The 14833-nt window shown below is 35.8% G+C and overlaps 1 long non-coding RNA gene across 1 annotated transcript; it reads left to right on the forward strand.

The window, feature by feature from the left end:
* Positions 1 to 2184: 2184 nt before the first annotated feature.
* On the forward strand, positions 2185 to 14173 carry LOC116657819. The gene is made up of 4 exons (XR_004312948.1): positions 2185 to 2255; positions 6384 to 6388; positions 13204 to 13213; positions 14163 to 14173. It is a non-coding gene; the product is annotated as an uncharacterized LOC116657819 (long non-coding RNA).
* Positions 14174 to 14833: the final 660 nt, after the last annotated feature.

Raw genomic sequence — 14833 nt, forward strand, 5'->3', positions numbered from 1 at the left:
GTGGATCAATGACTATTAGACTTTTCAACATTTTACCAAACAGGGAAATCACTGTTCTCCTGTGGAGAGGAACAAATGAGATCTAGAAGGAAGAAAGAAACACTTCGGAGAGAGCAAAATCTCTTATTTTATGGGCTAGTAAGAAAAGAGTGAAGGAGGAAAAATAGCTTCCTCCAAATTACACATTCAAAGTACTCTTATTTTACTCACAGTTTTGGTAAAACAGTGCATGTGAGTAGGGAAACTTTGGCTTAGCATTTGAGGGTGCTGATGAGAAGTTCTGAATGTGTTGTAGAGAAGAATGTGAGACAGTCATTTAGCATAATACCCTCCAGGTCCACCCATGTTGTTACAAATGGCAAAATTTCCTTATTTTTATGGCTGAGTAGTATTCCACTGTGTGTATGTATCTATCTATATCTATATCTATATCTATATCTATATCTATATCTATATCTATCTATATCTCTCACATCTTCTTTATCCATTCATCTGTTGATAGACACTTAAGTTTGCTTCCATATCTTGGCAGTTATAAATAATACTATGAACATTGGGGTGCATGTATTTTTTCAAATTAGTTTTTGCTTTTGTTTTTGTTTTTTTGATATATAACCAGAAGTGCAATTACTGGTTCATATGGTAGTTCTATTTTTAGTTTTTTGAGAAATTTCCATATTGTAAAATCCTAAATGTTAAGACCAGAAACCTAAAACTCCTAGAGGAAAACACAGAACACTGCCTGACATAAATCATAGCAATATTTTTTTGGCTCTGTCTCCTAAAGCAAATAAAAGCAAATATAAACAAATGGGACCTAACTGAATTTAAAAGCTTTTGCACAGCAAAGGAAACCACTGACAAAATGAAAAGGCAACCCAAAGAATAAGAGAAAACATTTGCAAATGATGTGGCTGATAAGGGATTAATATGCAACATATATAAACAAGCTCATACAAGTCAACATCGAAAAAACAAACAACCCAATTAAAAAATGCACAGAAGATCTGAATAGACATCTTTCCAAAGAGGACATTCAGATGGCCAACACACATGAAAAGATGCTCATCATCTCTAATCATCAGGGAAATGCAAATCTAAACTGCAATGAAATATCACTTTACACCAGTCAGAATGGTTGTCATCAAAAAGGACACAAATGATTGTCTTTCCATTAGGCCACTCTTACTGAAAATGCCACCCCCACCTCTGGACAAAGCCTCCAAGAGCATAGCATCTGACTACCATTGCAAGTATGGGAGACCTGCTAAAACTATTCACAAGAGCCAAATACTGGAAACAGTCTAAATGCTCATCAATTGATAAATGGATAAACAAAGTATGGTATATCAATACAATACAACATAATTCAACAACCAAAAGTAATGAACTACTGATAACATACTGCAGTGTGGATAAACCTCTAAAAAATTAAGTGAAAGAAGCCAGCCACAAAAGACCACATATTGTCTGATTCCATTTATATAAAATGCTTCCAAAAGCAAATCCTCTGAAGCAGAAAGTGGATTACTGGTTGCCTGGTACTGGGTACAGTGGAAGGGATGGTCCACAAATGAGCATGAGGGAACTTTTTGGGATGATGGAAATGTTTTAAAATTGGATTGTGGTGATTATTGAAAAACTATAAATTTGCCAAAAATAATTAAATTGCATACTTAAAATTAGTAAACTTTATGGTATATAAATTATAACTCAATAAAGTTGTTTAGATATTTATTTCTAGCAAAGGGGCTATGAATTGTGGGTACCCCTTATTTCCTCAGCTCAATGAATATTTCTTATAGAGATTGCTTGAGAATTCTTGATACCTACTTTCTTATATTACTAAGTATGACATCTAAGATTGTATGTGAAAAGAAGCATTTCTTTAAACTGTATTGCTCTCGTGTGAATGTTAGGTGATACTCTGTTTCAATAAATGTTGAGGAAGCTGAGTGGAAGGAGTCTGAGTTTCTACTCACAGAAGGAGAGGACTGGGGAACTTCTCTAAGACCAACTCTCCTCCAACCAAACAGGCAAAAAGCACTCTGAAATGGATGGTAGGAGAAACAACTGTGGGTGTTTCTTTCTCCTTCCCCTGTGTATCCTGAGTTAATAACAAACAAGTATTATAACAAACCTTGGAGTAAGTGATTCCTAACTGTTACCTAACCCCACACACTCCATAGTTCTCTGATGGAGATTGATGGTGGTGAAGACACATCAGCTGTACTGCAAGTGACTGGGATGAAAAGGTTGATAAGCCACTTGGGTGGCGAAGCAAAGTGAGAGCCCTCATGGCTCAAGTAGCACCGAACTGTCTTGCAAGGAGGGTGAGCTAACTTAACCACAACGCTGAGGATAGCCAAGTAGGCCATTGCTTAATTACTCAGGACAGCAGGGTGGAGGCCACAGCTGCCATTAAGTGCTTTCTTTCTTCTTTCTTGCCACATGCAATGCTCAGTCTCTTTTATAATTAAATATGTACCTATTGACTCGCCAAATGTTTACTTAGCACCTATTATGGAAGATTCTGTGTGCTGGGAATATAGTTGCAGATGAGAAAAGGTCCTTGTTTTTGTGGAGCCTAGATTCTGGTGGAGAGAGGCGGATTATAAGTAAAACAAAATAAATAGTATTTAAGATATTGGTATGTGCTACTAAATAGAGTGATGTGCTACAAAATTGGGTGATGGGGTAGAGAGAGACTGGGGGAAAGAGTGGGGACAGGAACAGCATGGAGCCTTTAGCCACAGAGCATTAGCAAGGGCTTCTCTGAAGACATCTCATTGGATTGAAGCCTTAGGGATTCAAAGGATGTAGCCACGTGAAGACTTGAAGGAGGAACATTCCAGGGCAAGGGAGGTCAATTTCAATGATGCTGACATAGAAGTGAGCAGAGACAAAGAAGAGAAGGCATGAGTGACTGGAGAGTAGTGGGAAAAGGAGAGGTGGGTTTGGAGATGCTCCCAGGGGTCTGAAGGTGTAAGGTCTCCAGGCATTGTAGGGAGATTGTATTTAATTCTTACAGCAACAGGGAGTCTTTGGAGAGTTTGTAGAATAATTGAAAGGTATTTTTAAGGGATGCCAAAACAGCCTATTGATAGCAGCCTCAAGTCCCAGTCTAGCATTGTCTGCAAATTCCCACACTTGACTCACTGGAGACTGGTTGCAGGAACCTAGCTCAGGCCTTAAATTTATTCATTGAGGAGAAACTCTTATCACAACTTTGAACTCTGGCAAGGTGACTGTAAAGCCTGGGAAAATACTTTTCTAAGGAAGTTTCAACTGATTATTTGAATGGTGTTAAGAATAAATGTCCAGTTTTTAAAAAGAATCTGTTTAAACAGCCCACCAAATAAACCCAAATGGCTCACTTGGCATTTAACACTTCGCATTAAATGGCTAAACAATTTCCTTTCAAAATAAAGCACTTTAATGATCCACAGAAAGTAATGAAATGCATTTAACATCGAAAAAAGATAGTCTGTGGTTAGGGAGGCAAATCCAAATGACACAGTGTGATACAGAAATAAACTATGACTTATCTGTCAAAAAGGCTTGGTCTTATAAAACACAAGATAATGCAAAGTAGGGAGGAACAATAATAAAACAGCAATTTAAGCTTCCAATTAATCAAATGTCACTTGACTTTGAGGAACTTTATATTTGTGAGGATAGAATGCCAACGGGAGTTTATAAACAGCTCAATCTTAGTCTCTGAGGAAGCAATGCTGTCTGGGATAAGCAAGTTTGATGGGTCTTGTATGAGCAGCTTATTATCAAATTTAGAAATGTTACTTTGCAAGCCTACAAGATTGAGATGTTTTTGTATTTCTTTCCCAAGGAATGGTACTCTGGGAGAGGAGTGTGGGAGAGTCTAAAGGATAAGGAAAAATAAGACCCAAGTGTTAAAGATAAAATTTCAATCCAACAATGTATAAGGATATGGCTGCCCTAAATTAGGATAAGTATGGGAGTTGTGTTAAAAATATTGAGTTATCATTTGAGCTAATGGTAGCTCAAATCTAAGCAAGTTTGTTCTGTGTATTTTTAGGAATGAATCTTACTCTTAAAGCTGTATTTATAGGACAGTTAGTCATCTAGTATTTTTTAAGCCCTGTGGGAATTCTCTTTTTTCCATTCTGTACAGTTATAGTGTGATATATATATCTGTCTGGCACATGGTAGGAATTCAATAATTATTTGTTGAAATAAATGTTAAATTAAAAATATGAGTCTGTTCTTTGACTTTAAAAATTCAGCGATGAGGGGAGGGGATAGCTCAGTGGTAGAGCACATGCTTAGCATGCATGAGGTCCTAGGCTCAAACCCCAGTACCTCCATTTAAAAAAATAATTAAATAAGTAAACCTAATTACCTGCCCCCAAACAAACAAACAAACAAACAAAAATTCAGGAATAGTAGGGTCACAATGCAGAAAAAATTAAACAAGCCAGGCTGACTTTAGTCAATAAATTTGTTATGTTGATGCTTGGGGGGAATTGTGCAGGCAACTAGCAAGTGCAGGGATTAGAGAGTGCGAAATGGACAGTTGGTTTCAGCTTATCCTCTGCTTGAAGGCAGGTACATTACAGGAGAAGTTAAAAGCATGAGCAAAGGTAGAATGTCAAGAAAGCTTGTGATGCATTTTGGAGAAGAGCAGAGTCAAGTTTAGTTGAAGAATAGAGTATCATCATGGAGAGAGGTTGGTATAGTGGGAAGAAAAGGATTGTGAGTCATATAAAAGCCTAACCCTGCTGTCACTTTGGAAAACAACAGTTATGGTCATCAGTTCCCTCACCCTAAAAAAGAGATATTGGTGTTCTCTTTCCCTGTGTTCTTCATAACTGCTAATGAGTATTTATATTCATTGAGGTCTTACTATGTGCTCAGCACTCTTCTAGGCACATTAATTCTATTAATTTAAATACCTGTGTGAAGCACTTGACATTAATGACCTTATTCATCCCTCACACTAATTCTTTGATGTAAGAGTTGTGAGGATAAAATCGAATAACATAATGCAGTGCTTGGCTTATAGTATATTCTCAGATAAATTCATTTCTCTACCCATCCCATCCCTTCTCTTGTAGGTAAATCACGGGAGTTAAGTCTGGAAAGGAAACTGGAACCAAACTGCAGAAGGGCCTTACTATTAGTACTTTATTCAGCCAACAACTTGTGGTCTTTGAATGTTTCGGAGCTGGGAAGTGACATGTTTATAGCTTTACAAACAATCAAGTCCTGTGGGTTGGATATTTTTCTCATTGCTTCATCATTTGAAATTCAGAGATTAAATTTTCAATGCAAGTTGCAAATTTATTAAACATTCTTCTTTGTAAAAGGAATAACACATCCCTCAAATTATTAGAGGCTCTCAGTAGCATCTTTGAGATCTGCTCATTAACATGTCAATTCCATTTATTCTCAGTGGTATAGACACTTGAGCCAAAAATATTGTTCCTGACTGTATTTCATGCTATTTTTCCCTGAGAAATACTGGGACACCCTTCACTATCTGTTGCCCACCTTAATCAGTTGAACAGTTTTACTTTCTTCCCCCATAATTATCAAGTATCAACTTAAAGACTTCTTTCAACAGCTCTGCTATCTTTCTAAATGGTACCAATTAGCACTTAATTTTTATTGCTGGATGAATTTTAGTCTCCTTCACCACAGACCACTGGACGGACGTTTTAAAATCTCTCAAAATGTCTCACATGTCTCCTCCCGATCTCTTCTATTTCAACCTTTCAGCATTGCTGTGTGTACAAACCACTGACTAAAATTTATAATAGTAAAACAAAATAAATACCATCATACCTGGCTAAACCTCTTTATAAACCTAAGGAGATTCAAGGCTAGAATACTTGTAGACTCTCAAACTTAAAAAAAAAAAAAGTAGACTTCTTAAAGAATTTGTTTATTCTAATCATTAATTGTAGTATTTAATTCAAAGATTATAAACTTAAGATTAAAATTTTAAAATATGTTTAAAACTATCATAAGTCACAAGGCTGACGAGAATTCACAAATAAGTTTTTTGGCAGTCTAAAGTAGAAGAATAGGAATCATGATTTGGGGTTTGCAGATAAAATATCCCTTTCACCACATTGTAGAATACACGCAATATAGTAAGATTGTTTGAAGGCAGTTTATAATAAAAAAATGCCCTGATCTTAGTTCTCAAGATCCTTGCTTCTACAGACAGATAGATGTAGGCCCTTACTCAAAGGAAACACATAGTCACCATAGGTAACAGATATGTTCTCAACTGTTTGCATAAGTTGAATCTACACTAGTGACAATGAGTGGCCACATGATCTAAGATCTTGTTTCAGAACATGCAAGCTGGAAAACACTGGACTCTTCATGCCTAGAGCCTGTTTGCTTGTTTGTTGTCTCACTTTATTGTAAGTTACATGAGGGCATAGACTACTTCTGAATCTGTGGCCCCTAATGCTGTGCTTGGCACATAAAAGGCACCCACACTAATATGTGGTTGCTTTTGGCATGACTTTGAGTCAGATCAGTGTTTTAGTATGATGCTTCTCAAACTAACTGTAAAGAAGGACTACTTTGTTTTTTGACTTTCCAATCTGTCTCGTATTGATTCTTTTATAAAACACAAGAAGTGAATTACTAGAAAATAAAATGTAAAGACAAAACTCTAATTTTTAAATTATTAGATGAAGTTGACGTAAAACTTCTCTGTTAAATTGCCTTAAGAGTTTCTAAATGCTTTTTCTTAAATTCTTATTTCTCTTGTTGAGAATGAGTAAAGCAGTTTATGAACCATCTGCTGTCAAAGAACCACACTATTTTTTAAAATTTTATCTTTATTGAAGTATAGCTGATTTACAATGTGTTAGTTTCTGGTGTATAGCAAAGTGATTCATATATACATATTTACATATATATATTCTTTTTAAGATTCTTTTCCATTATATTTTAAGATGTTGAATATATTTCCCTGTGCTATACAGTAGGACCTTGTTGTTTATCTATTTTATATATAGTAGTATGTACCTGCTAATCCCAACTCCTAATTTATCCCTCCCCCTCTATCCCTTTTGGTAACCATAAGTTTGTTTTCTATGTCTCTGAGTCTATTTCTGGTTTGTAAATAAGTTAATTTGTATCATTTTTAAAAAATATTCCACATATAAGTGATACCATATGATATTTGTCTTTGTCTGACTTACTTCACTAGTATGGTACTCTCAAGTTCCATCCATGTTGCTGCAAATGGCATCATTTCATTTTTTATGGCTGAGTAATATTCCATTGTATCCATATACCATATCTTTTTACCCATTCATCTGTTGATGGACACTTAGGTTGCTTCCATGTCTTGGCTATTGTAAATAGTGCTGCTATGAACATATGAACATTGGGTGCATGTATCTTTTGAATTTAGAGTTTTCTCCAGATGTATGCCCAGAAGTGTGATTTGCTGGATCACATGATAACTCTATTTTTAGTATTTTAAGGAACCTCCATACTGTTTCCATAGTGGCTGTACCAATTTACATTCCTACCAACAGTGTAGGGGGGTTTCCTTTAGAGAACCACACTTTAAATAGTACTTACAGTATGAACTTAGTCTGCCCCTAACTAAACTTGGTGAATCTGTTTTGAACTCCCTGGGATCTGTTTGGTCAATTGTAAAATGTAGAACAGAGCTGACTCCTCAGAGGCTGGTACCCAGAGGTACCCTACTTTGTTCTTATATCTCTGATAAGTCTAATCAGTACTTCTTCTGAAGGAAGGGTATCTGACAGGTGTGAACCAGTGTTGGGCTCAGGGCTCCCTTTCACCGTCTCCTAGTCTGACTTATATCCCTAAAGCCTTTGTTCTGGAATCAAGGCTACTGTAGTCCTGAAAATGACCAATCACTGGACTAATCTTTGAAAGCTGATAAACATTTTTAGCATAGTAGTTATCCCCTCTCCCCTGAAATATTTAATATTCCCTTTCCTGCTTCATACTTTCTTCATAGCACTTAACAATGCCATAATTTGCATTTTGCTTCTCTTATTCATAATCCTTCTCTCTTCCCTTAAATGTAAGCACAGTCAGAGCTGAAATTCTAATCATTTTTTGATCATTCCTGTGAAAAAAAATATACTGTGCTTGACACACGATAGACACAAAGTATGTTTTTGAATAATGAGTAAGTGAATCTCAATTCACTTGTGTTGTCCTTTAGTGATTTAATGTGACGACTCTTGCATGTTCACTACTTCAAGAACTTTGAATACTTCATTTTCCTTGAGATTTACTATAGTCTTAATGGAAAATTCAATATTTGAGGTAATTTAAACACAACCTTGAAGCTTTTTCAACTTGGCTATTTATATAATTCCACGTGTATTGTCCTCTAATATATCAAAGAGGCTTTTAATGTGTGTCAAATTCAAAGTTCTCTTTCAAAAGCATAGTTTGGATTCATCTGAATACAACAAAAAACACAAATGAAATCTACTTTTAATGTAAAAAGCATAGTTTAAAAATATTCTTATAAATCACAAATGATTGAGTGGAATCATTTTAGATTTTCTAAGAAAAAAATTTCCTTTAAAAAATGAGCATGAGAAATTTCAGCCCTGTAAGGAGATATGTGTATTTGTGTGTTTGTGTGTGTGTGTATTTCAAATTTTTTAAGTGAGAAAAACTCAAGTACCTGTTTTCACATACTTACTTAAGTTCTTTCCCAACCACAATTATACCACAACACTATAGTACTGTCAGCAATAAAACCAAAGTGATTTTTTTAGTCCCACATTTATAGTACGTTGGGAAAAGGTACAAAATCTTTTTATTTATATCAAGCAGTCTTTACTTTTCCTTTCAGGAAATTCAAACAATGCAACTAAATAAAACACGAATCTGCCTTATGATGTTACCCACTACAGAAAAAAAAGAAAATTCAAATATGTTTAAACATATATAAACTTTTGTATTTAATTTTTTGTCCATATGTGCCTTAATAATTTTAAAAAACAAAGTTCCCATATATATTTTTTTCTTTCGTATTCTCATACTGGCCAATCAACTTTTTTCATTTTTTCCCGTCTATTACCTGATTATTTCGTCTTAGTATTCATATTTTTAATACAGTTTTTATGGTTAGCTAAAACTTCAACTTTTCTACAAAAGTACTGTTTGGTTTTTATGCCCATTTTAAGGTTTTTAAGTTAAACATTGAAAGGCAGGCCATAGATGGGACCACATTTTCCCTCTTCCAGTGTTCCTGCCTGTACACACTCAAGAAGTAGAAACTTTGATCCTTCCATAACTAATGAAAAGTGAAACTTGACCCTTTCTTCCATTTGCTTACCTACCCACTCCCTTCCCTCAAGAAGACTGACTTAATTGATAGGTGAAATTGAGAAGATGGTCAGTGCAGTTGTTTGGCTAAAGTACATGCCCCTCTTTGAGATCTGTCTGCTTTGAGGAAGTGTGCTTCCCTCCCCCCACCCCTTGCCAGGCTTCTCCATATGGTAAATGCCCCTGGTTCATGGCCCGAGACCAGGGGCCTGTATTCCAGAGCCATATCTGAAGGCTCACATCTCTGCGGCCCCAGAACCTAATGGACCTGGGAGGGATTCGGGGTAAGGGTCTCTGCTCTGAAGACCTCAGCTCTTCTTTGGAGGAGTAGTCCTGATCTGTAGATTAGGGAGAAATAAAAACAGAGACAAAAACAAAACTAATTCTGGTCATAGATTAAGCTGCATTCTTTAATTCAATATTACCAATAACAAAACCAATATTTTCACAGTGTCTTAATGACTATTTGACTAAACATGTATCTGAACACTCAGTCAATTCAGCATGTGGAGAGGAACACAGAGTTGGGATGAACAATCATTCTCATATCAGAAAAGTGGGTAGAATTTTGGTAGACAAATATAAGGAAGGAGATGCAGGGGGTGATGTGAGAAAAGTGGGCAGTGTGGTTGCCCACTTCTGCAGTGTGGGTTTGTGAATAACAAGTCTTTTATGGCTGGAGCATAGGATGCTTTGGGGAGCTTTAATGGAAAAAAAAATTGGATAAAATAAGGTGGAGATAAATGTTAGTTGCTATTCTATGCAATGAAGAACTGTGAGAAATTTTTAGTTGATATGGTTAGATACTAAAAAGATAAAGAGATGAGCAGTGTGAAGGAAAGTTTAGGGGCATGAATAGGAATAATGGGAGAAGGAGTGAGGGAAGAAAAACAGGTGAAAATTAGACTAGGTATCCATCTGAAGAGCAATAAAAGTCAGAACTGAAGCAGTCAGCATAGAAAAAATTATATGTATTGGACATATTTTGGAGGCAGAAGTTAGCTTTTGACTGGATGTGAAAGGTATGGGAAAGAGAAGCAGAATTTGACAAATTTTTAAACCATATGCATTGGGAGAATGATATTTCATTAATCAACTTAAAGAATAAATATATATATAATATTTTAACCTTCCTTCTTTCTATTTTCTTATTTCCCCATCTCTTCCTTTTTTCCTTTCCACTTTTCTTCCTCCCTCCCTTCCTTCCTTTTCTTGGTTCTATAGCCCTCGAATCTATTGAACACATGCTAAGTATAACCTTTTTAATTTGAACTTTTCATTTAATCTTCACATTGATCCTACAAAGAAGACAGATTTTAGTTAATTGGTTGCTTGATTAATTAATTAACTCAAGGCTCAGAGAGCCTCAGTAACTTGTTCAAGGTCACCAATTGGCATGTGTGGGCACTTGGGTTGGAACCCAGATCAGTCATGTTCTTATGTTCTTTATCTTTAAAGGAAGACTGTTTCTCTACTCAGAACACTTCTGACACCAAATGTGTGTGTCTTCCATGAGAACTTCTTGAATTGTCTGTGGAGACTAGCTGGGTATCCTACAATTTAATTCATTCTGATACTAACTACCAACCCCACAGGTTAAGGGCTCAGTGCCACAAGACTGTCCTTCCACCTCAGATGCCAGTCACAAGGAGTGGGTCTCCAGATTACTCATACTTCTATCTGGCTTGGCTACAAATTGCAGGTTCCCATGCTCCACCTCCTTATTTTTGATTAGTTTGCTATAATAGCTCACAGAACTTAGGGAGATACTTTAGTTTCTATTATTAGCTTACTGTAAAGGATATTATAAAGGATACAGATGAGCAGTCTGTTGAAGAGGTATATAGAGCAAAGTCTGGAAGGGCCCTGAGTGCAAGATCTTCTGTCCCTGTGGGGTTTGGAGAACACTACTCTCCTGGCACATGGATGCATTCACCAATCTGGAAGCTTTCTACTTAAGAGTTTTGTATGGAGGTTCCATTACTTAGGCCTGATTTATTATATCATTGGCTATTGGTGATTAATCTGAATCCTAGCCTCATTCCCCTCTCTGGAGGTTTGGGGTGGGCCTGAATGTAAGTTCCAATCCTCTAATCACACAGTATTTCCTTTGGCAACCAGCACACATCTAAGAGTCTCTTAAATTAATATTTCATTGGTTAGTTCATTACTTCTTAGTTTATCAACTATTTATTGATTTCATACCCTGCTCAAAACAAGAAATGTATATATTGATGAAAAGTAATATTTCAAAAGTGCTGTTAATAAAAACCTTCATATTTTTGAAATGTAATATTCCTCAAGATATACTTAACCAAATGTTTGCCTGGCCACAATTCATAGGATGGAGTAGGTGTGACTTTAATATAAGGAAGTTACATTATGAATTATGAGCTGAATTGTGTCCGACCCCTAATCCTGATTCATATGTTAAAAGTCCCAGACCCCAGTACCTCAGAATGTAACTGTATTTGGAGATAAGGTCATTAAGGAAGTGATTAAGTTAAAATGAGGCCCTAAGGGTGAGGCCCAAATTCAAATATGACTAGTGTACTTATAAGAAGAGAAGGAGAGACCAGGGACTCAGACACAGAGGGACAACCATGTTTTGAGTACATGCTAAGAAGGCCTTGGGAGAAATCAACCCTGCTGGCATCTTGCTCTTGGAGTTTCAGCCTCCAGAACTATGAGAAAATTAACTTCTATTGTTTAAGCCACTTAATCTAGTATTTTGTTGTGGCATCTCTAGTAAACTAATATACTATGAAACTAGGAATTACCTTCAAAGATGGTAAAACTCATGCTGACGTTAGGAGGGAGGATTTCTAGATTGAAAGTGTGAACAAGTATTTAGATTCTGACAAAATAGATCAGCTTCTTGAAAAATTTAAGCTGAAAGTTAATTTATTTACTGGGTGGGGGAGATGGGCTGCACCAGGTCTCTGGCCAATTATATGAGTTTTGATTATTGAAGCAGTGGGTAGAGACCATATTAATATTTAATTATGAAATATCTTGCCTTTGGTGCGTAGAGAAAACAAAGGCCATTTAGAAAGACCTTGGCTTTGGCTTTTCTCTTCTGATTTTAAAACCATATCTATGGTGATAGGCAAGTCTATTTTGAAAAATAATGAACATATAAAATGCAAACCAGTCACATTTATCCTTTCACAAGAATTTGTAAAGATGCCTGAAAAGCACACAAAAATGCTCCTTTTAATCTTTTTAGGAGGATAGCTTAAGGTTGTTTTCAAAGTTTCAAGATTCAAATGCAAAGGACTCCACTTCTTTACAAGTGGTTTAATCCCATGGGTAGTGTGGTTATAATCCAGATGACTCTCTTGGGGGGCAAGGAGAAGCAATGCCAATATTTTTTGTGTGTTGAAAGGACCATAAAGGAGAAACAGATCATACTTTGTGGGTTGATAAATAGCTCCACACACACAGCCAGAAGAATGAACATTATGCACATTGCACAGCTAACCTTATTTTTTTTTTTAGGCAGAAATGGGGGAGAGGAGTTGTGGTTTTTGTTATTTCTCTTTTCTGATCCCTTGCCTGGTGACATGGCAGGGATAAGAAGGATATGTCAGAATTTAAAATGTGACATTGAAAGAAAAGGTTTAGAATATGATAAAGATTTAGGTATGGAACTTTTTTTCAATTTCCATTTTAAAATGAAAAAATTGAAACTGGCTTTAGAAGTTATTAGAAGCAAAACATTGGTGGTCCCTTTCAGGTGACATGTGAAAAGAAAACTGAAGTGGAAACAAAAGCTGAGAAGAAAGTTTGCTTTGCTTGGGCTCATTTTGTACTTGATAGATGACTTTGGGAAAGATCTATTTGCAGAAGAGCTCACTCTAATAGCGAGTAGGGAGTGCAGGAGAGGGGGATTTGTAGATAATAAAAGTATACCAGATGCATGTGAAAGCCTCAGTCATGAATACTCTCAGGAATTCAAGATTATTCACACACAGAGCCTCTCCTCTCCTCTCCTCTTCTCCTCTCCTCTCCTTTTCTTTCGTTGTGTGACGCATTCATTAATAGTAAGGGAGCCCACACTCACTTATCATATACACATAATCTTCGTAACCCTGGGAAAAGTTCACTGGTGATATTTTCTTCCCTCTTATTCTCAAGAATTGTCTGTTCTAGACTGGGCTAAATGAATTTTGCATTTTCTCATGTAAGTGAAAACACCATTTCTTAAACACATCAAAGCCCATTTGAACTGGGTCACATCATAATTTATTTTATCAAACATTTAAATTTTTTCCAGATTTAAAAAAATTACAGATTATTTCAAATTTTGTGTGCCAAATTCTGCCCTCAGTTATGCAGATGCAGCTAATTACATACACAACTGAGGGCAGAGTTTGGCTTTGGTGCTGCAAGTCTCTGGAGCTCTGATTTTTTTTTTTTTTTTTTTTTCCCTCTTGGAAAAGCACAGACTTCAATCTATGAATTAAATAAAATCTTCAAAATAATTTACATCACTTTTCCAAAGTTGCTTTCAGGAACCAATTAGTTAATTCACCACACCCTGGTGTAGTCACTCTTTATCTTTTTTGCAGTGAGACAATAGTCACAAAATGACCTATTTATTTACTTGAAGCCATATAAGCAAGAGAGTGATGGGATTAAGGTTACAACTGAGCAGTCTGTGTTCTGTGATGATAGCTGGAACTATTTATTAACATTTCATAATTGTGTGATGAATTTGTTATTTTCTTGAGTCTTGCCTTTTATTATTCAAAATAATAATGGCTTTATTTTACTTTTTCCTAATTATAAAGATAATATTAGAAACAATTTAAGTAATATAGAAAAGTGTAGAGAATAAGATTATCACTTAAATTCTCACCACTACAAGGGTGCCCTTTATATTTTGTTGAATTTTCTTCTCGGAATGTCAACTGACTTTTCCTCTAATTTTTTATTGATATAATATTAGACCTTTTTTTTCACCAGCATTTTTCACCAGAAAAGTATTGGAAATATTTGCCCATCAAGCAATACAGATACACTTCTTTTAAGGTCCATATACCATTCCACTGGATAAACAAGTCTTCAGTCAATCAGTTAATTTCACAAGAAGAAATGTGCTTCCTTGCTGTAAACACTGTCATTATGGACACATTTGTTTATTGTAATTAATAACTGGAACTCTCTTCTTTTTTAGCTATGCCCCAAATCTCAGATTTCCACCAAATCTATTTGTCCTATTTTAAAACTATAATTTGGGTTGCACATTTCTAGAATTATACTCAGACCTGAAACTTGAAAATGTGGCAATGGAAAATGTGAATAACATAGGTACGTGAAGTCTTCAGAAAAGTCTTAAGTATATTTTATAAATTGATATATATTGTGAGTTTTATCTCCATTTCTTTCCTTGACAATCTTTAGGAGCTTAGAGTAAGCAATGGAGTGGAAAGTCTTGGTTAATCCATACGCTGGGCAATCAGTTGCCAAACACTAAATTTGGGGTAAAGTG

This window comes from Camelus ferus, chromosome 2, assembly GCF_009834535.1.
Source record: "Camelus ferus isolate YT-003-E chromosome 2, BCGSAC_Cfer_1.0, whole genome shotgun sequence".
In the NCBI taxonomy this organism is placed as follows: Eukaryota; Metazoa; Chordata; class Mammalia; order Artiodactyla; family Camelidae; genus Camelus; species Camelus ferus.